The sequence below is a fragment of the Cupressus sempervirens genome, chromosome 1 (genome assembly GCF_028749045.1).
Source record: "Cupressus sempervirens isolate cs-2001-9-10 chromosome 1, ASM2874904v1, whole genome shotgun sequence".
NCBI classification, from domain to species: domain Eukaryota; kingdom Viridiplantae; phylum Streptophyta; class Pinopsida; order Cupressales; family Cupressaceae; genus Cupressus; species Cupressus sempervirens.
The window spans coordinates 793,000,508-793,025,496 of NC_143118.1; the positions used below are offsets into that span (position 1 = coordinate 793,000,508).

General features: G+C 30.2%; 1 pseudogene; it reads left to right on the forward strand.

Annotated features, from left to right (window-relative positions):
- Positions 1 to 16,075: 16,075 nt before the first annotated feature.
- Positions 16,076 to 18,464, forward strand: LOC149580254 (glutathione S-transferase F10-like; annotated as a pseudogene).
- The last annotated feature ends 6,525 nt before the right edge of the window (positions 18,465 to 24,989 follow it).

Sequence of the window (24,989 nt, forward strand, 5' to 3'; positions counted from 1 at the left end):
TGTTCACATCAATATGCGTGCACAGTTATACATTCACCCAAAACAATTTATGGATGACGATTTTTTAGGTGAGTCTTTAGTTGAGTTGATGGAGTTGTGTACATCTAACTTCATCGTTCTGAGTAAACAGTGTAATGAATAAATTTGTGAATCTGCAAATCCCTTGATCGACGAGTGATTTTTCATTGTTCTTTGTGGATGTCGGTGCCCACAGTTTACAAATATAGGGTTGAACACATTTTATGGTTATGAAAACTAGAGAGGAGACATTATACAGGTTTTCTTTCTTCTCAAGTAAGCATGTTTTGCTTCTAAAGCTTAGATTTCGATTCATGTATACTATGCTATCTAAGTCAGTCGATTTGGTTGTTTCTGTATGCCTTTACTTATATCCATGATTTGGGTGAATCTAATTTTTTACTCTCAGGTACCATGTTTGCCTCCTTGATCTACTACCCTCCCAATCTTCCCAAGGAGAAGAAGTAGATTTGTCAATCTGTTTCATCTTTTCAATTTACCATATACTTTTGGGCGTTCTGTCTTCTAAACAGTTGAATCTAAAGGATGCAATAATTACTCTGACAATATATCAACGAGAACCCAAGTGACAAGTTGCCAAAAACGTTTAGATTAATTCAATTTTGTTCATTTTGGATTTGCTGTTAATTTTTTGAAAGTGGATTTTGCTGTTACTTTAGGCATGTTTTCAATTAAAGCTATCTGCAAAGTAGGGCTTTCCTTATTTCTGATACTGGGTTCACATTCTTACAATTGTTCACTTCTATTTGTTCATTACAACTCGTGTTTTTCAGATATTCTTTTTCTGTTTTCATTTAAGTTTTTGCTTCTAATGGTAGATTATGCATTTGATTGTTAGTGGTCTGCCTCACCGTAATGGACCAGGCTTCTTTTTGAGTTAAGCAACTTTTCTTTTTAGGATAAAAATCAGGAATGATAGACATCCTTCAATGTAGTGCCAAACAATGAATGATATTTATTTCTAAATTTTTGTTTCGTATTGTGTCTTAAATTGTTTGGTGAATATTGTTTTGCAGTTCTGAATAGAAAATTTTCACCATTTTTAATGCATGTTGCATTTTTAACCACTTGTCCTTGGTCTGTTTTTCTAGTGCAGGTGGGTTTTGTAAATTTGTTTGAGCTGTATTTTTTTAATTTTCAACGAGGAGATAGTTTTACTTATGATCTTTTAGTTTTACATTTTAACCATATTTGGTTGTTAATGGATATTGTCGACACATGCTTTCTTCCAATTTTTAAGTTTTGATGTAATTACTTGGATCTTTAACCAGTATTCAGAGTACTTTAAAAAATAAAAATTGAAAGTCATTTTTGATTGTATTACGTCTGTTGTTCACTTCTTTAAAAAAATTTTAAACTAATTCTTTATTTCACTCATCACTTTTGTTCCTTATGCTGAATAAATTAGTTATGCTTTTTTGTTTCTGAATTCAGCTAGTTAATTGCCCACTCTTCAACTTTTTCTTGCATGCATGTGTCTATATTTCCAAATAGTTTTCAAGGGAATTCTGAAAAGAATTGGAAATAATTTTTGGGGTTTTTAATAAGCACGATAGTCTTGAGTTTTGTTCAAATAAGAGGGCCGTTTCTGGGACTTTTTATGACCAATTATATTTTTAATTTTTTTTCTATCTTCGCTTTTTTACGTCTCCAAGTTTTTTATGGTTTTTAATTTCTTGCCTTTGAAAATAGTTTTCCCTGTGCTTTTTGTCTATATAACCATTTTTGGGATTTATAAGTAGTATTTGATGTTATAGAGTTTAGTTTTCTTTCCACTATAATTAAATGAAACACCATACTACCACAGACTTTAGAAATGTATGGACTACCCAAAAGGGGCCAAATTTATAAAAACTTTAGGATTTTATTTTGTCTTATTCTAGTAATCTGGATTAAGGATTTCTGAATTTATTTTTTCTTGTATCTTCAAGTAGTTCAAACATGGAGTCCAAGTCCAACCTTTAGGTCTCCTCCATATGCTTTACCCCATTGTTGTTTGCTGGCTTTTGATGAGGAAATGTCTTTTACTTTCTAGTTCTACTGCTATTGTGGTGCATAAGACAGATGTCCAACTTCCTTTGCTTCCTTAAATGTCTCCTATTTATTTATCCAACACCCAAGCCCTTACTTGGTTTGGTAGCATTGTTTGATGTGTTAAGAACTAAGTTCCTCTGGGCTGGGAGCATCATTTGTTGTGTAAGGAATTGGCACCCTCTATCTTTGCTAAAGAGGTGGTTTCCTTTCACAGAAATTCCTAAATTATAGCTCCTCTTAGCCTTGTAAGGTGAGGTACAAAATGCATCACCTCCATTCACCCACAACCACACCTACAAATCAACTCCCTATTCAAAATATGTCTACATGCTCATATGCCTAGTAACATATTCATGCCTGGGCTGAATTTTGTATGATAGGTCAATTCCATCCTGTATTACTTCTTGGCATGGTTATTTTTGATTAACAACTAATCATGTTTTCAATTAAAGATTATACTCACCCAGTAGTACCATATTGTGCTCATGTCTATGATTTTTGTTTGCTCAATCTGAAACTCTCACCTTGAATTTATGTGCTGAGCTTTGTGGAATTTATTTGTGAGAAAATGCAAGGTGTGTTGATGTAGGACAAGAGCTAGATTATTCACATGTTGCTAAAAATGTGATCTTTTACTTTTGCTTAAAAGCATGACTCTTTAGGCTGCGATTTCTATTCTTACGTGGCAAGTAGTTCCATGGATAATGGAAAATGAAGAAACTGCAAATTTTTAGATCCTTCGGCTGAAATTACGAGCGACTTTTATGGGAAATAAGACTCCGGCTAGTGTGATAGACTCAAGGCTGAATTCTACAGAAGTAGAGATATATTTTAGGAAGTTTTTATACGAAATGACCAATTACTTGAGAAGAAACGATTATGCATCTCTAAATGCTTGGAGTATGACTACTATAGTCAATGAAAGGACAATTGGTTGTCCAAGTAGTTCACTCTTTTTAGTAATGGTCCTTTATTTATCAAAAAAATAAGATTCTGTTACTTTGGCATGTATTATACTGAAGCCTTGTAGCGTGGTCCATTGAAAATATTTTCCACGAGATTTTTAGTTTTTGGAAACAGATTCAAATTTCCTAAGCATTATGTGTTGAGAAACTTTTTGATTGCCCCTTCCATGTGGCCAAATATGTTAGCTTGTAAATCACACCTGTGGAAGCTAAAACAGTTGTGAGTTCTTCGAAGCTCGCCAATTTAATTTAATATGCATTCCAGAAAAATATTATTAAGAGCTGTGGTCTTTTCTAATGTTTATAATCCATATTGTGTAAGTAATCTAAGATGTTTCTTTGGAAAGCTGTATATGTAGTTGTTATCCATAAATTACTTGTATTTCACAGTTATGCACTACAGAAGGTTAGGGTCATTTGTCTAACAAGGGTCGTAACCTTCACTACTGTTTAGGAGCCATCTTGTATAAGCAATGTGAGATGCTTTTTTGGAAGGCTCTTAAGGGGTTACTGTCATAAATTTCTTTTCTCCTACACTCATGCACTGTAGAAGTCTAGGGTTTTTAATTTTGCATTCAATGAGCAATCATCAAAGCACACAACAATTGTTGTTTCTAGTGTGGTTGCTTGTAAGAAGCTAGTGTGATTGCTTGTAAGGAGCTTGAATAAGCTTCTAATTGTTTGTCTGTTAGTACTTCTTATAGAATTGGGAATTCAATCTTCCACAAAGACAATTTACCAAAATGGAGTTAAACACATCCTATAAATTTATGAGATCTTATTCTTACGTAAAAAATCTTAGACCTCCATAAAATGTTAGATTTTTACTAGAATCTTAGACTTCTATCCAATCTTTGCTGTTTCTGGTAAGGATGGGTTTGGCAAGTTCTGGAATTGGATATGTCCATTAAGTAAACTTTTTTCAAAATTCTCATTGTATCTTTAAGTATGAACCATGAAAATTATATCTACAAATGGAAATCAAAGTTTATAACTTGCAGATATGTCATATGAGGCTACTGCTCTCTTTCTCCTGCTATTAACATAAACTCTACTGGTTTTTAGCTTTTAGAACTGATTGTTGGTCATTGTTTTTGTTGTTCAAAGTTTATATTAGATATTCACTTTTGATTAGGGAGCTTTGAAAAGCTCAGGTTCTACTATTGAATTTGCACAAAATAAAACTATGAGGACACCTGACTTTATAATTGTGTTATATTTTTCAAATGGCTACATTAGACATCACAATATATCAAAACCTTTTAAGAAAGATTTTTAGGTTTTTACAAATTTCCATTCCACATATGTTTATTTATTATTCATTGTTACATGCAATGCTTAACTAGATTGGTTATCTAGAAGTTGTTAATCTTTATCTCGTTTTTCGTAGAAATTATTGAAGAAAATTAGTGTGATAAACAATAGAGGACCTCATTAAAATTATTTCAATTTATTATTTTAGATTATTGACGTTTAAGTTATTATAACATAATTATATTATTTGACTTGTATTTGAATTTAAATAATATTATAAATATTTTAATTTTTAGAGAATTCTAGAAATTGTTTTCCAATTTGATTTTGTAACATATATTGAAATTAATTATTTTTAAATTTGATTTTGTAACATATGTTGAAATTAATTATTTTTAAATTTGATTTTGTAACATATATTGGAGCCAAATAGAACTTATGATTGGGTCTAGCGCGTAGTATCCAAATTTCTATTTGCAATTTTTGCGAATGAAGTAAATGTTACTCCCACTTTAGCTGCTAATTTTTTATGTTTCTCATCATTAAACTTAGGGGGAATTTTAGTAACACATGGAAACTCTTTTCATTTTTATTTGTATGATGGATAGTCTCCAAAATTTTGTGCTTGGGACACCAATAAGTTTGTTTCCAAAGAAGCAGACTATAGCAAGTCTTGGGTGTATGTTCCTAGGATGGTATAAGCATCTTAGCAAACATTATTTAATGCAAAAACTTCAGTCATGTTCCTGATCATTAAAGACCATATATATAGGATACATATGGAGCCAACAACCTACTTGCATTTGCTATAGCCAGCCATTTTTCATGAGTAACTACTACAGTGCATTCTAACAAGGCAAAGAGACTAGTAAAAAAAAATTACATTATGATTAGGATTTATACTAGATCAAGTAAGAATACATTATTCCATGTCCACAAATATATTTATTATTGTCTGTAATTAAATTTGTTTATGTAATTTTGTAGTCATTTGTCACAGATTTGGAGTTTCAGAATGTCTGATCAAATTTTTATTCCATGCCCACATCCTCAATGGAATTCTCCAATTATTGGTCCAATTGACTCAACACATTTGGAGAATGTGTTTGTTATTGAATGCCCAAATGTTGACAGATCTTTGCGCATAGTTCTCAGTGAAGAATTCTTGCAGAATAAATCTGGTTCAACACACTATGCAGACATTGTTTCTAAATTCTTGACCAATTGCATGGACCTTTTAGAAGATATACAAATTGTGAAGCAATTAGCAAATGCATATATGTGAAGCATTACTTCAAGCCTCAAGAAGACTATGATCGATACATTGATGCATATGTTATAGAGATGAGTAATGACCTTATAGGTGGATTGTTCTCCCTAGAATCTTTAAGTTCATCTGCTATCACAACCTATGTGTATAATTCTATAAAAATTGCAATTCATAGTAAATATAAAGCAATTATAGATCATGCCTTGCATGTGCATTGTTCACAATTTTCAGAGCAGAGTGCTCTGAGAATCTCAGTTGTATGCAATGCAATCATATTCCTCCAGATGCATATGTCTCCTCCTCCAATGAAAACTTATGCACAAAACAATTGCCCCTTGGCATGAATGAGTACTTCTTAGTCTACTAAAATCTCAACACATTACTAGTTATCATAGATCAGCTGTCATGACTCTATGTACATAGTCCATAACATATGTAATTTGTATGGAATAATTTGTATGCAGTTCTAACATTGTTAGAAAAATGAATTCTATGACTTTGTAAAAACCTTGCTATATATAGTGAACTGTTATGTTTGCACCGATGTTTAACTGTGTTATCTTTTAAGTAAAAATCAATGATCATTAAATTAAGTGCATATACGTTACATAGGGATTTATTATTTGATTAAGAATAGTATAGACAATGTATTTTAAATTATGAATATTTGAAATAGATAAATTAATTCACATGTTTCTTGTGCGATAAATGTTGTGTGCGTAGTTAGTAATATTCATGAACGGTGGTTAAAGAACTTCAAGTCCAATAAACTATTCTCATAGAAACCAAAAGAACATGTAATATTTTCATTGACTTTATAAATGATGTCTAATTGTGTGATAAATTACATTTTCGTTGTATATTGTCATACTTTGTTCAAGAAAATGTATTCTCATAAGGTGAAAATGAATTATTTACAAGTTGCATGTTCTATATTGCTGATTTTTTTGGCCTAAATTTCATAGGTGCTTGAACTGTGGTAAGACTTTTGGGATTTGTGGATACAATTGGCATTGCCAATTGCGAGGAACCGGTATGTTTCGATTTAGATTTTTGAAAGTAGAACTGCAGATTTTAATTCGAACTGTAATCATTAAGTAGTGGTAATTATTATAGTAATTTATAAAGCAATAATATTTCATTACTGTAGATCTTTTTGCAAATTTCCCTATTTGGTTTTGCTTATTCTATTCTAAATTATTGATTGAGCAATATTTATTTCAATTCTCAGATAAAGAAAAGAATCCCTATGTCAAATTTGCATTTTTTAGATACCATGAAACATAGTTGCAAAATATTTTCCATCATGTATGAATAAAATTATATATATAAATCATATGCATGTCCATACCCATAAAAAACAATGTCTATTTTACTTAGCTTTGATATGTATTTAGGATACTAAATACCTTGTGTTGATTAATAAATCAAATGAAAACTAATTGAAAAAAAGAAGCATAAATCATACACTGCTTAGAGGTGTCAAAATTTAAGATAAATAGATATATAATTATTTGAAAAATTAAATTGATTAGTACTTTGTACTCTATAATGAAGTTTTAGGTATACCTTAGAATTCATTCACAAATGCATTCAAATAGATTCGAAAAGACCACCAAATAAATAATATAGATGCACTTCACATGATAAGAAAACTAGGAAATGCCTTACTTAACTTGCAACAAATGTCAGCACAACAAGTTGCACATTTAGTCCTTTCAATGCCACTCAATCAAAGTTCTTGAAGGTTTATATTCATTGACACAAGACCCGATGATGACCACATTTTTGTGCTTAGATCTTCAAAAGAGTTGAGAGAAGAGCCAGATGAATCTGAGAATATAATGGCAAAATTTGCACTACATTACTATGTTAATCATTCAGAAACTCTAAAGCACATATGCTTTGCTAAATTTGTTTCAGAATACTATACAAATAAACATTGTAGTAGAAATAAATTAAAACCTGCTATAATACGTTTTATGAATTACAACATCCAAACTGATCTAGAAAAATACTATAGAGAATAGGTCCTACTATATGTCCCATTTATAATAAGTATTCAAAGAATCTTTGACAACTTCAGCTGTTGGCAACTAGCATATGCACACCATTAAACAACTATTATAAGTAACCGTACAAAGTTCTACCACAATATTAATAGCAAATGGGGAAACATTGAACAAGAGGATAATGAACTACATTTCAAAGAGTCCAACAGACAAAACTCAAAGAAACAAGAAAAAAATGACACAATACATGAAAATTACAACATATCAATAGATATTCCAATAAATTCATATAAAAATATGTGTACATCATCAAATGTTGGGTTTGAGATTGCCAAACACCTTCAGATAATGAATAACACTGACTATTTCAACTTACGTCAAACACTTAATACCGAGCAACAAATGATAGTTAAAGACATCATAATGAAGAAACAAAAAGATAGAGCCACACCAATACACCTTTTCTTGACAGGTGGTGCTAGCACTGGGAAAAAATTTATAGCTAAATCTATTTACCATGCACTCCTACGTCTATACACTAATGACATTAATGATGATCCTGACAAACCAAAATGATTGATAGTTGCATATACAGGAAAAGTTGCCTATAACATTGGTGGTGTCACCATACATTCTGCATTACACATACCATTCAATAAGTCTGAATTCATTCCTTTAAATAGTGACACACTTGACAAGATGTGTAAGCACTACTTCCACCTTCAAATCCTACTCATAGATGAAATATCCTTAGTGGGATCCTCTTTCTTGAGATACATCGACTTATGTTTGTGTGACATCATGCAAAAACCCACAACTTATTTTGCGGGATTAGACACAGTCTTCTGTGGTGACCTATACCAAGCATTACCAATTCTAGATTCAAATGTTTTTGAAAAAAAACCAACAGGTAAAGAATTGATGCCCTACAATTTCTAGACTAACAATATAAAATGTTTCTCTTTGAAAGATACAATGTGTCAAAACCCTGTGTTTATTGACATTCTAAATAGAATCCATATAGGTAAAAAAATAGTAGAAGACATAGAATACCTTAATGAGCATTGCATAAAACCAATACCAACTGACCCTACTCTTCCTTTCCTATTCTTTAGGAGATTAGATGTAGATAAACATAACAACAAGACATTATCAAATATGCCTAGAAGTACAATTACATTAAGAGCAATTGATCACTTTGGAAAAAACTACAATGCATTGCGACTTTATGCTCATACAACATCCCTCCCTGCTGAAATAAATGTAAAGGAAGGAGTTCTCATAGAAATCTATTCAGGAAACTATAACACACAAGATGGTATTGTCAATGACTCTGACGAAATTTTCAAATTATATACTAGAAATAATGACCATGACATTGTATGGATCAAATTCAATGACACAAACGTAGGCTAGCAACAAAAAAACAAAGTATATTACATATTACAATGACAAAATTGAACAAGATTGGGTACCAATTCTATGCATTGCAAGACCAATCCTTAAAATGAATGCAAATAAAAAAATAACAATACGAAAACAATTTCCAATTCAACTTGCATGTGCTCATACTATCCATCGATCTCAAGGACTAACAATGGGGGCACTTGCTTTTCATCCAACAGGAGTTAAAAATCATGGTCTCACATATACAACACTTTCACGAACAAGAACAATTGATCAACTATACTTGCACAAGCCGCTTACAATGAAAAATTTCAAAGTAAAGAAGAAAATAATTAAAGAGATGGAACGACTAACTACAATTGCACAATGGAAACTTCAACATGATGACATATGCTTCAAATCATCACAACATTTGACCATTTGCTCATTAAACACTCGCAGATACCGTGCACATTTACTTGACCTCTCAAATAACTATGACATCATCTCTTCTGACATCTTATGCCTACAGGAAGTCAATGACAAAATTGAGGAATCCATATCTTTTAGTGACAAATACAATGACTTTTCTATTCATGGTATTCATGATTTACTAACTTTAACAAAAAAAGAATTATTAGCAACCAAGGGCAAAGAACACGTTACAGAAAATGTAGAAATACTGACAATCAGAATAACAAGCTTCAACAATCAAATTAATATTACCAACTTATATGCAAAGCCAAACACCAATATAGACGAGATACAGATAGCTCTAAATTATGTACTGAACAACATAGACCAAAAAAAATATTGTACATAGTAGGAGATTTCAATATAAATATGCAAACAAGCAGCATTCGAGCTAAAACTCTTAACAATTACATGCAACACCACAAACTTAAATTTCTCTTACAACATATAGACAACATTAACACCTCACTTATTGACCACATTTGGTCCAATACAACTACAAATATATGCAATATTTACAAATCAGAAGCATACTGGACTGATCACTTGACAACAGTACTGAAAATCCATCCAACAAATAACAATTTCAACCAACATTACTAAAATTACTAACAATCCATCCAATTCAGATAAGCAAATCAGATAACAACTCCTTTTGCCATTTCTTGACATTGACAAAATTATATACAACAACAAACAAAATATGCAATATTACAATGTTCAAAATAAAAAGATTCAGAATAATCCATGGCAAACAATTGTATTAACAATATTGTACAAATTATTGTATTAACATCAAACTTTAAAACTCAATAACCGCATTACACAAATTACAAAATATTTGCATCCTAACAAAGAATATAATGCACTATGCCAATTTCTCCTACCCACAATTTATGTACAGGAATCAATGGATGCAAACAAAAGAGCAAGAAAGGCTACACAAATGAGGCAAGAACTATCTACAAAAAGGTAATCTTTGTTTCTTCTCAAAAAAAAATTAATTTCATATACACATGAAAAATGCACTAATATATTTGGTAATGCAGGACAAAAGTCAAAATTGTTGACTGCATTTCTATAGAAGACATAAATGCAAGAAAATGAGGCAACACATTTCAAGGAGATGTCTTAGTTGTGTACAAAGTCAACAAAACACAAGAAGTTCTACGAGTAGACTTGACATATATATCTTGAAGCAGAGATGACAATAACAATGAGTGTCAATGAAAACTTAATTCCCCAATACGAGGACAAAATAATCCCAGGCATGGGTGTTTCCATAAGTGGATTTGAAATTCAATCAAAATCAAACTATGATAGAGGTGATTCTGATTGCATTCTTATACTAAAGGAAACAAGCACTGTTGAAATAATCAATCGCATATGTAGCGACTACAATTTCATCCTCAGCACTACAATAAGGAACCTATTGAATAGCACAAGCAATTAGCCTATTGGAACAGTAGGTGCATTGGTCATTGCAGCTCAAAAACAAGGCAGCGTCAACATTCTAGAAATAAAAGATGGTCATTTTGATGAAGATAGAGCACAGGTAACAATTACTAGCAATCACCTCTTTAATCATACTTTTCCAAATTACTGGAGCATTTATTATACAAATACTCAACCCAATATCTTAAACTCTATCTATATATTTTATGCAGTTGGAAATCCATCCAAATTTTATTCGGCACTACATCTCAGCAAAAGAACATCTTGCTCAAAATGAAACACCAACATTGCTTTTTAGAAACATTATAACAAGGATAGACAAAAAAAACACTTCGTACAAGCCTGTCGACATTTATTTGCAAGTTAAATGACAAAATGAAATTGCAAATATTACATGACATAATGCAAAAAACTAGAGAGGTAATAAAAAACCACTGTTAAATTGTAAACAATTGCTGCTATTAAATGTAATTGATACTTAGAGACTGTACTTTGAAACAGGTCAATGGAAAATTGAAGATTGCAAATCCATTCTCCAATCCATTTGGAACATTTTTCCTACACTGCCAATACAAATTTGAAGGATATAGAATCCTTCAAGAAGAAACTGCACACTGTATTCGATGCAAGCAAGATGTCAACTATGTTCACAAGTTACAACTGAAGACATTGCTTTTCAATCAAAATAAACAACCAAGCCAATGCTTCATTGACAACACAATGGTTGAACAATTAATCCCAGCACTCTGCAACATCAAGTATGAGGAATATATGCAGTAGAAATCCAGAGTTGTATTCATCCTAAGAGAGCTTTGCATTGAAGAAACTTTCACACTAACCCAAGCCAATGCAATTATGCATGTCAATCTACTTTAGACCAATCAAGCAACTGAAAAGGTAAGCCTATAAATACTTTAAGGAAAGCACTAAAAAGATAAATTATTGCACAAATTTTTCATATGGCAATAACAAATATGTAACTTGATTCTTTTGTTGACATTGCAGGACAAAGAAGAATAAAAAAACTACAAAACACTATTTCAGAAGAAGCTTTGTTACAAAGTGCATTAAACTGTAATGAACCACATTGCTATATTATAGATATGCTTACAAACAACATTCCACTGATAGCTTAGGTTGAATACTATACCAAATATGACTATAACTATGTATCTTATTTTCAGACATATTTGTAAATTGTTAATCAGGGATCATTTCTTTGTGACCCTCTATAGCATTGTATCTATAAAATTAGTCTACATGGCATGAAGTAAATAAAAAAATGAAATAACTATTTGTTACTGTCACATGTGATCGATATGCATAAATTTTACTATTCTGATGCATATATCATGCATATGAAGAAATATGATATATCAATAGAAGTTCTACTGTTATAATGCATGTGAATGGATATGATGCAAATGCTTCTTTGTTAACTTTGCACAATGCTTTTATGATTATTTCGATATAAATTATGTAATTTGAAATAGAATTAATGCTGAGTTTCATTTTCAGATAATGCACAAAAGATTACATGTCTAAATTATGGAAACAAGATTTACCATATTTATATTTTCTTGAATATTTTTATGATAACAAGCACTGCTCAAATACTAGAAACAATAGTAATGAATCATGATTTAAAACATCTTCTTAATCATTTCTCCAAGGTTAACCTACAATTAACATGTTCAATTCAAAATTGTTGCTTACAAAATTGATTCCTTTAATTGCTCTAACCTATACAAAATCAAAGAATTCATATGTTCAAATTAGGTGAATATATATATATATATATATATAATTGGCAATTGTATTATATTGTAAGACAACTTAATTCTACCTTCTTAGTGCTTTATTTACTTACTCAAATAAAACAAATACAAGAAAATTAAATAGAAATAATTAACAAAATTAGCAAGTTCTCTCACCTCAACACTATAAGTTACAATTCAAAATAGTTCCTGTCATAGCGTATTTTGAATTGAAGCTTGTAGTGTTAAGATAAAATTACTTGTTACAGCTAGTTATTTGTCTATAAGGATTCCTTTTTGACCATTGAAATGCCAATTTAAGTGTAAGTAATAGTGTCGTAGACTAAGTTTGCAAGAATTGACATTAGGAATTACATACAACCCTTATAAGCAACATAAGCAACATTGATAAATTATTAAAAATGGCATCCATACACATTTTATTGGATTAAATGCATAATTACGAAGAATAAAATAGGTATCAACATATATCGTGTTTAAGTACATAAATTATGACACTGCTACGAATTTAGTAGAGAAATCAGACAGATGCCACTATGCATACATTTGACAAAATAATTTATTATAAATGCTATAAATTGTTTCAAAAAAACCAATTTGTATGTATGTGTGCATAATACTTTAGGTCAAATTCGATCGTATACCTTCCAAAAGACATTAGTTGAGAAATCAAATGGGTATCATTAGATCAATGAATTTTATAAATAAGTTGCAAATTCCACGGTGTCAATTGGCATTTCATTAGATTACATATATTTTGCAACATTGAAAAGTGTATGACTATTAATTGCATTATATTACAAATATAATAATGATAAATACCATTAAATAACTCAACACAAAAAAAGGGTGTGAGTGTATATTTTATCATATTACAGATATAAGGATAAATGCCACAAATTTAGATGACAGAACAAATGTATATTAACATACAATCTAAACAGATGGCTTGAAAAGATTGTCCAGATACATAAAACCCATGAGATGGTACTACAGAAAGAAACAATCCACATTGGTGGTGGGCTTGATATTCACAACTATATCTAGAATGAAATTTAAAAAAATTAAAAATCATTTATGCTTGTCTAATTTTTCTCAATGACCCAATAACATGCTTATAGTATATAATATAACAATTATTTTTGGCAATCATTACTCATTTTGATGCAAATACTACTTATAAATAAATTTAATTCTGTAAGTGAAAGATTTTAACCCCTTGTCAATAACTAATGAAAGCATGAATTGTCATTTCACCTAGCATCACTCTCACTTATGACTTGACAATAAGAATTGATTGGACGTTAGCATTAAAATAATATAGACAAAAACAAAAGAAACATAACTAGTTTTATGCATCAAAAGACTATTTCATTGATTTTTTAACATCTTTAAAAAGCCCACAATTGAATTGAATGCTAAACAGAGAAACTCGATTTAGACATGATTGCAGACTTCATAGTATACACAGATCAATTTGATCTAAAAATGTCTTATGTGTTATAAGTGGGGCCATTTTCTTGTTCAACAGAACATAATTCTCTGTGGAGGCTACCATAGATTGGAAGATTATTTGAACCCAACAAATATTGATGTAATTTCTTATTAGATGTCCGCTTATGATTGTATGACATCAGTCACGGGCCCTTGCGTATTTGAGCATGCTAAAGAAGTTTAGAGCTTAATGTTTAGGATAATGAAAAGTAAGTCAAATATTCCATTGGCTTAATGTATAGCATAATTAAAAAGTAAGCCAAAGTTTCCATGGATCTTAATGTATAGCATAATTAACAGTAAGTCAAATTTTCTGAGTAGAGTATGACTTGGTGGACAACAATAATAGATTAATTCTGGTAAAGTATGCAGCAGTAAACAACACCACTAATCTTCTTATGTTCTGTATTTTATGATTATCTGTTCTTTGTTATTCATTATTATGGTTAAAAAATTTAAATCAACAATACACTGGATAGTTCCTTCTAAAAATTTTGATGGAATTTTGAATTATCTGAAAGGGTACTTCTCCTTTATTCCAAATTTTTGGCATTATAGATCTTGAATAGCCGAATAATAGATTTGACATGCTTTGCTCAATGCAAAGAAAGAACTCACAGATTGCAGTCATATCCAGATAAAAGTGTAAAAAAATGTCACTTTCAAACTTAATCTTGAAGGCATGAAAACTATTACTGTACTTACCCAATACTGTTAATGACAGATGATCATCATGATCACGAGGCTCTTTCTAGAAATGACCTCCAGTATAAGCACCATTGCAAACATAGCAAAAGAAAGTATACTAAAGAATCCATAAAACATCCCAATGTCATACCAAATATTACATAGACTTGTATTGTACCAAAAGATCCATGAATGCATCTCTAGTTCCAATTCAAAACATCCATATGCATGGATGAATTCCGGATCTGGTTGCATTCAAGCCACAAGGCAGAAATTATCTCATAACTTAAACAAGTAGAATAGAATACCTTGAAAAGCCACAGAAGATCAACAAGACCTCTCAAGAGTTTCATTTATTGTTTTCATAATCTAATCCAAATGTTTTTTTTTTTAATGCTATCACAATTAAGTGAAAAGTTCCCCCAAAATGGACGCAAAGAGCCAACCAAGCCAAAACACTTAATTTTCAAACTAATCCAATTAAAAATCTAGGCAAAACCATTTGTTCTCACACCTCCCTCATTTGAAAAATGTGATTAAAACTACAAAGCACTCAACCAAATGAAATCTAGACGTGCATGATTACTTAACCCTTATTTTTTCATAACCCTGATGAACTCATCAAATCTCCATTAAAATTCATCAAACCAGTTTCTAATGGAATGAAAGTCACTATAATATGCTTGCGCATCCAATTCCCAATCATCAGATCAAAAACCTGAATGGGATTTGGGGAGAATTTCATAAACTTACCTCTTCATGAGGAAAACGAAGACTATTTAGTAAAAAAACTCCTCACCAAATGCTACAAAAAATTGAAGGAAGCAAGCTTTTGACCTAAAGAATCCATTGGAAGAACACCCACAAAATTTCCTCCACTTAGAAATCCTTCATTAGCCCATATTTGAATAAGGTTTCTCAAACAATTCCCAAAAATGGGGATAAAACACAAAGAACACTAAATCAGAAAAGCACTTTTTGAATATAATAGAATGCTCTGTTCAAATACTATAGCATTATTAAATTAGAATCCAAAAACAACTTTTACAATCAAAACCAAAGTCCAAATAAAAATTCCATACCATACAATATTACTTGTTGAGGATATATTTAATAAAATAATAACCAGTGACACCAACCAACATGCGACTAAATATAATTTATGATATATCTCATACACTTACCAGTTGGTAACTGGGTGTCATGCTAGGGCTGATTTGTATGAAAATGCTGGCAGTATTGGCGTCTCTAGTTCGGAATTGTGGGGAATTGGGGGAAGTTGATGTTGAGGAGAAGTCCACCGTAGTAGAAGATAATAGAGAGGTCCAATGTGAGAAGCTCACTGTGCCCAGGTCAGCTCCGCGTAGAAGTTTGTGACTAGTTGTTCTTGCCCTCCTCTTCCACCAGTTCCTCCCCCAAAACCAACGATTGTTGGATTGGCTAATAGAAGATTTGTATAAAGTGGGTCGGCTGTACAAAGAAATGGGTTTTTTAGAAGACAACAATTTTCATGGAATGCTATGCCATGCTAGACTTCACCAATAGGCTCGCACTAGCCGTGACTTCTTCTAAAGCCTTTGGCAATAAGTCACTGTACTTAAGCTCTGGTTTGTCCAGAAACACTTTCAGTCTCATGGCATCAATGCTCATGCATGGCATTTCAGGATCAGGGTCACAACAATTGCTCAGAATAGAAATCGAACAAGTTTGAAAGAAGTTGAATTGTATTTTAATGTATTTCAAAGGTTCTAGACGAGTCCCATATCTAATCTCCTGCACACAGTCAATGTCCATAGATTTTTGTAGAACACCACATTAAATGTGAACAATGACCGCTGCACAAAGTAGGAAATATCACCTGTCAAGCTGGCACATCGACGGAAGAAAAAATAAATATTCAATACAGATTTTTTTGACCCTTTAAAGTACACGTCCCCATAGTGCATTGTGCCATGCGTGGGCATGATAAAGTTTAAAATAAAAATTGCATTCTCTGACCAATCAAAAGTTTTTAAAAAAAGTGAACAATGACTGTTCACGTATAAATTTATATATTTACAAAGTTTATATGAACAAGCATTATATTTGAATGGGAAAAAATACCTTATGTAGCAACAACTCCAACCCTTGGATCCTCTGGAAAGAGTAAGTATTAAGGGGTTTCTTCTACGAATTACATTTTTCCAACAAAATGAAAATGCAGTGTTTTCATTTATGTGTAGCTCCTTATTATTAAGTTATTTGGGCTTTTTTCTTTTCCTTTTGGCTAAAGCTATAGAGAAAAGTTTATTTGGCCTGACGACAATCACCATTCAGTGTTAGCTAACAAACCTGGAGAAATATGATTGAAGCGAATTTCAAAATATACGAATTAAGTAAATCTCTTTAATTCAAATCCAAGAATGTTAAGCAAAAGGCTAGTGCCTTTCATCATTTTTCTATGACACCCTTTTTCTCTATTTATTCATGAAAAGATACCATTTGGTGCACACATAGCCCATTTTTTAATCTGCAGAAGCTCTCCACATAGATTCTGAACTTTACAGCTCTTAATGAAGAGCTGACTTTCCTTCTTTGGCCGACTACTTTGATGTTAATTTAAATGTGATAGAGGGAAATGACGAGTATACACTATCTTGCCTAATTTTTCAATCTCTTAATTGGTTACATGATTTGCAGCCATAATCCCTGTCCTCCCGATATGTTGGTACGATATTTGGAATTTCATTTTTCGTTTTATTCCTGATTGAGATTATTAATTGCCCTGTCACTGCACGTATTGCTTTTGTAATTGCATTGAGTCCCCTTCTGTTCAACATTTCTGTCATTTGTTTTTCTTGTACGGTTCTATTTTTCGCTAAGAAAGTCATTGCTTCTGCCAGACTATTTGTATTCAGTTCCAAGTGGATTAAAAACATTAACAGAGGTTGTCCACCATCAGTTCTGTAGATCCTCAATAGTGGATTTCCTTTCGCAGGATGATCCAAATTAAGATCAACGAAGCTTTAACTTGAAAATCAAAATTTCTTTCCCACATGTCAGCCTGTTCCCCCACCAAAACCATTATCGAGCAATTCATTCAAATTTGCCTTGAGAAATTACGGTCATGGCTATGAAATTTAAACCTTAAAAAGATTACTCCTAACCATTCATTTTGCATGGGGCAGAGTCGAGGGCAATCACAAGGTATCCGAGCAAGAGGCAGCAAGGAAAGGGCAGTGATCTGTTGAGAGGTACATTGGCAGAGTAGGCCATGGTGGATGTGTGTTGTGAGGTGGAGGCACAACAATACAATCCCCCTTGCACTGTTGTTGGGCAGCAGCTTGTCAAAATTCCAAGGAGTGGAGGAAAAACAGATGAGGAGGCATTGAAGATCAACTTGGAGAAGCTGAACAAAGTGTTGAATGTGTATGAAGAGAGGCTGGCCACACACAACTATGTGGCAGGAGATTTCTTCAGCTTGGCAGATCTTCACCATCTGCCATTTACTAACCATTTAGTTCACGCTGCAGGAAAGGCGGAACTCATAACCAGCAGACCCCATGTGAGTGCTTGGTGGGAAAGGATTTCTACTCGACCTTCGTGGCAAAAGGTCTCACAAAACATGAAGAGATAAATATATTTTGTTCGTTTTTTACTAATTAAAATATTTTTGTTAAAGTTTTATTTGACATGTTAAATATACAATAAAAATCACTAGGTTTTTAGCAAAGGCATAACTAAAAATAGATAGTAACTCTTATTTTATAACATGAAATAAATAAAATACTTAATTTGAAAAAAGTCATAGAAAGCTAATAAAAAAAAAAAAATGTATTGTGTGAGCCTTAAGCTACCAATACCTTATGTAATTCTTATATTTTATAATTTAGATTGAAGCAAATCTTATTCAGATCTATCTTACCTAATCATAAATAAAATAAGACAATTCATCAATATTTTGATTAATAGTCTAGACATGTAACAAAAAATGATGAAACAAGACAAAAAAACAAAACAAAACAAAAAGTTGCAAACAACCTACTCATTTTCAGAATATTTTGTATTACAATACAAAACCTTCAAACACCTATGTTGATATAACATTTTCAAGCATACAACACATGAGAAACAATCCATTCAAATTTCATTTTTAAACTGCTTTAGAAACTTACTTTATGTTCTAATTTATATTCTTTATCTTTTATCGGCAAGAACTAAAAACTTCGGCATATTTGGGTTGGTTACCCAATTTATATTTTGGTAATTGATAACATGTAATAGCCTTGGTCAAGATGAGAAGTCCATTAGTCATTAGAAAAAAAACATGGTAGAAAAATTATTAGAGATTATTTTTAATAGAAATAGAATGCAAATTTTTGATAACTATTCATATGTTTATATTTTAAGTAATTTAAATTGTAACATATTTTTATATATAAATGAAATCACTATATTATGCAAGTAATTGTTGAGATTAAATTATTATATATTCAGTTTGAGTATTGATAAATGAAAATGACTTTGTATTACATTGAACTTCATAAAACATTGAAAACTTAATATTGACATGACTAATTCTAATTCATGAGACTATAATCAATCAGTAATTTTAATTATTTATTTTGATGGTAAAATATTTCTTATAGTTAAGATTATCAGATTTCTACAATCCATTTAAAATAAGTATATTATTTGTGGATTTGATTGTTTATAGCGTCCCAAGTAGACTCATTCAAAACTATTCAACTTCACCAACAAACCAAAAAAATATTTAATATAATGAAAATATATAAATTTCTTCTTAACTATTTTAAGATAAGAGCATTATCCAAATACTTTAAAAGAGAAAGAGTAAGGGGGACTCTTAAATTAGAAAGAAATAAGCTTCATGGTTTTTATAACTATTTGTCATTTAGTTCATATTTTAATTTCTAAGAATAAAAATAAAAAGGAAACGACATTTTTTAAATTCTAAATATTTTTCATAAGACCATCATATCCTTACATTTTAATGCTTTTTAAACTAACTACTAAATTCATTTAACCATCAAGAACATTAAAAAATACTCATATTATCAGCTAAAATGTTATTAAAGACACTAATGCTATTATTTACATTTTCGCAGCACTTCTAGTCATTTCTATGAAAAAGGGTTTTGTTCTTACTTGTTTAGTTGTAATTTTTCACACCATTTTAGAGTTGACTCCTAGACAAGCCATGCTAGTAGTAAATAGAAGTGTTTGTGCCTAGATTCAGCTTGTGAAATTTGGCTTTAGGCCTGTTAATTGCTTTTCCTTAAAAGTTTCTCAAGCCTTTTCAACAAATCCATTCTGCACATAGACTGCAATGCTTGCAGTCTACACATCTTTTTGAAGCATTTAATCTAACGCAATCCTGGATAGGTGAACAAAAATTGAACCAAATGATGAAGATGCAGAACACAGCAAACCAAATATGGATTTGGACTAATGCATATCAAATTTGTTTGTCCAAAGTTAAAAAATTTCAAAGATGTTAACCTAAAAATCAAAGCAGTTTGATTATCTCTCTAAGTTTGAAATGAAAATTTGCAAAGATCTGAATATAAAAAGAAGATATAGTCAATATATCTATTCTTGTGCAGACAATAACATGCAGATGGACAATCGTATTCAACAAACCCAACTATAGGTTATGCCAACTACTATCCTTGTTATTGAGATAAAGACTGATTGTTCCACTTACTGAATCTTAGTCATAACAAATAATGGCCATTATCAATGAATACAAAGATCAACTTCATAGAAGTTTCTTCAGGTTGTTCATTTAAAAAACCGAGATTGTACATGCAAACAAATATCCATGTCAAGCAGATATTACATTAAACATTTGATAGCTTGAAGAAGCTTAAAACTGTTCTAGCCATTTTTGGGCTTTTTCTCACGATGCTGCCCAACTCTTCAAAACCAAAAATCAATCAATCTAACAGCCCCTACAAAAAAATTTGCAAACAACAGCAATGGAACAAGGAAAAACGCAAGGAAGAGTAATGGTGTGGAGGATGTCCTCAGCAGTCCCAGCCAAACCGGCGCCTCAAAAACAATGCACAATCTCAATGAACGAGACCTCGCCATGAAAACCCATTACATCAAAGTAGTCTATTACTTCCAAAAATACAAAATTTAAAAAAAAGTTATGCAAAAACACCAAAACTACTTGAATCATGTGAGGACGTTATGTTCTGAAAAATAAATAAAACAGGAATTGTTTAAAACACTTCTGAATGCCATTACTGCAAATATATTGCAAAGGGCATTAAAAACCAGCCGTGTGAAGAGAAGGTAAAGCAAAGCTTACCTTGGAGAAGAGGTTTCTCCAAACTTAGCAGATCGAGCGAGTTATTTCCAAGCGGTTCAACAAATCCGCTTAAGCCTCAAATCTTATCAACTATAGATCTGGAGGTGGGGCATTTAACACCTGGAATTCTTTTGAAAGTAGATTTTAGGGGACCGAGGGTTCCGAAAACCCATTTGCTGCCCATGATTACAGGGCAGGGTTACTGCTGTGGAAAATATGAGATTGTGTGGCTGAAAAATGGATTATGAATGTTTTAGAATGGGGTAGAAAAAAATATGTGGACATAATTTCTTATCAAAAGTTAGATGTTTCCAGGAAAAAGGAAGGTCATATTTTTTTTTATCAAAAGTTAGATGTTTCCAAAAAAGTACAAATTTTTTATAAGATTTGAAGTATCTAAAATTTGCATTAAATGCACGGGATTGTAGAAAACCTGATCTTAAGAAAAAGTGTATGCATATATTGTTAATAATAGAAGACTTCATAAATAGACTCTAAAGAAATATTTAAAAGATTTTTTTAAATCTTGTGGTGAATTTTTAATCTTAGTTTATCATTTGTCTAAAGATAAGTTTTAGGGGAAAAAAGTAGTTTAATCATCCACAATTTTTTATAATAAACAAGTGGTGTGTAATTGCCTTTATAGTACATTGTAATTATAGAAATGAAATATTATAGTAATGATACTATAACATTCATTGAAATGCTATTTCTCAATTATTTTGTCCAATCAAAATCTTTTATTTTTCAAAAACTTTCAATTTTATATAATTTTCATATATTTTGATATTTTACTATTTTAAGAAAAAAAAATATTTTTTTCCAATCTTATTGGTTGTAGTCTTGCTATAGTCATGGGTTGGCTTTTAATTTTTTATTTAAAATTTATTTATTTTCCCAAACTTTATAGCCACCATATTAAATATGATAAGACAACTCAATAAAATGAAATAAATTTGTTTGACAATATGTAAGAATATTTTCTTCATATTGTGACATATCTTATCTAGAAATTATATTAAAATATTTCTCCCCTCAATTTTTGACTTTTTCCCAATTGTATTTATATTCTACTAGGTAACTAAAATATAATGTAATCTATTTACAACCATTCACTTTTTCCCAATTGTATTTATATTCTACTAGGTAACTAAAATATAATGTAATCTATTTACAACCATTCAAGAATTGAAAGTACACTCATTTTATTTTAGATTGATTGTTCATGTCACATATTATAATCAATTTTAATTGAAATCTTAATTTTATATTAAAATATTATTTTTTCATCAATCATAGATTTTAATTTAGTTGAACTAATTAGTTTAATTGAAAAATGCTCTTGCTACTATTTTCACTCAAAATAAAGTCTTTAAAAATACATTAAGGTTTTTAGACCTATACAAATTTCAAATTGTTGAAAACTATAAATATAATAAATAATTATAAACATAAATAGTTATATGATAATTATTGATATTATATTTTTTATCATATTATTTGATTATTTAAATTCAAATGAGTATGTATATTTAACATTCTATACATAGAATAAAAATCTCTTACTTTTTATGAAGGTACCACTAAAGCTTGCATTATAGCTCTTATTTTATAGATTTAGTTTAATAAATAATATCTAATAAAGATTTATATTATTTTTTTCATTACAAGAATTAAAAATTAAGCTAAGTAAAAGTCTTAAAAAAAGAAATAAAAGAGAACTATTTTTTTCAGTAAAAATACACGATTGAACATTCTATATAGCTAGATTGCATACATTTTTCATACTTTGACCATAACCTTTAAGTAAGATGCAATATTGGCAGGAACAAGACGCTATGCGTCCTTGTTTTAATTTGTTTATGTTTAAAAAACTACAAGAATTTTTTCAACAGTTATTCTTTTTTATAAACGATCCAATCAATTAATAGGCAATGTGAGATGGCTGATGGCTATTGATAGAAGTGCCACCTATTGAGAGTTTTTATAGTAGTGGAGTGATGATATATGTGTTATGTGTTGTGGTAAGGTTTAAGAAATCTAAGTCATATATGAGATATCAATTTTAAAAATATTTAATAAATGTGTAAATTAATTTAAATTATGCATATAAAAATTGTAGTTTAGAATATATTTGTGTATGTTTAATATTATAATCTTGTAGGTGAAAATATCTTAAACAAGTGCTACTAGTGGCTATAATTAATTTAGAGGAAAAAATTGTTATATATTATTTTCAATTAATCTTTTTTAACAAATGTTAGTGAAATAGTAAATTAATATATTAGTAGTAAATATGTTAAAAAAATATAATCATAAAATATAATACATTGTAATATATTAAAATTTTAAATTAAATTCAATTATTTAATTCAATTAATTTATTAAAATAAATTTATACAAAAATGATTTTGTTAACATGTAATGTTGTTACAATTATATATGTATGGTAGGCAAGAGCCTACAGTGCATCGGTAAATTGAGAGCTTCTTATTGGTGAGGACTTAAGTTTGAATCTACTAGAAATTAACACATAATAATAATTAATCTTAACAATAATAATAAATGAATAATAAATAATCTAGGCTTCAACCAATTACCTAAAAAAAATTATATATGTATATGAAATTTTATATATATATATATATATATATATATATATATATATATATATATATATATATATATATATATATATATATATATATATATATATATATATATATATATATATATATATATATATATATATTTGGGTGATTTTAAAAAATATGTAATAGATTTAATAACTAGCATACTTAAAAATTTAATTCATTTTTTTTGAAAAATAAGCAGAGAGGTATACAATTTCAAGTATAAGTTTAATAAATGTTGTATTCAAATGAGCAAAAAAATCTATGAATAAGTTCTTGTATTTATTTTACATATACTATCCCTTAATATTAATACATAGAAATCTTAAATCTATCAAAAAAATATATAGAAATCTTAAATTTTAAAATTCTTCTTTACTTTTATAAAACTGGAACATGTAAATGGACGTCATTTTTTTTCAAAATGGAAAATGTTTACATTGAAGATTGTTGCCATTGTAGAAAACCTCTTGACTTAATAATAATAGTTTTGGAATATATTTACTATCTATCAACATGAAAATCAATCAACCAATCAAATTGGTGAAGAATTGTTCTTAGAATATATATGAAATTCATAAGTGAAATAAAAAACTTTGGAAATGTTTCAGTTGTTCATAAATAGTTATTTGTGATTAGTGCAAATTAATTGAGTACTCGGAGAAAGTGAATATAATAGTACTATTGCCTACGAGAAGTACAACAAGGATGCATAGTGTCTAAGTTCTTGCCCATGTATAATTAGGTTGTAGTCAAAGTGCTAAGTATTGTTAAAGCAAATTTATTAAATGAGCAAGTTGCCAACATAACATTAATTATAGGCTTATCAGTCCATAGACAATACTATGATGTAGAATTCCTTGGAAAAGTTAAAAGAAATCAAAGATGTGAAAGTAGTTTTTGTTCTTATTTCATTGTAATTTTCATACATTAAAATTATCACATAACATTTTTAAACAAGCCACAATTCTAAAGAAGAGGCAAACATTCATTTGCAAAACATAGTAGCACCAAATTTTGGAATAAAGAATAAAAAACTGAAATAAGAATTATAAAGTAGATGATCCAATAGCTCCAAGTCACTCAATATTTATTAGTATCTTCTAAGAAACACAGATTAAATGATACTCATATATCCTTAAGCATAGTGTCAGCAAAGACTCACGTTGACGTAATCTTCTCGTATTGA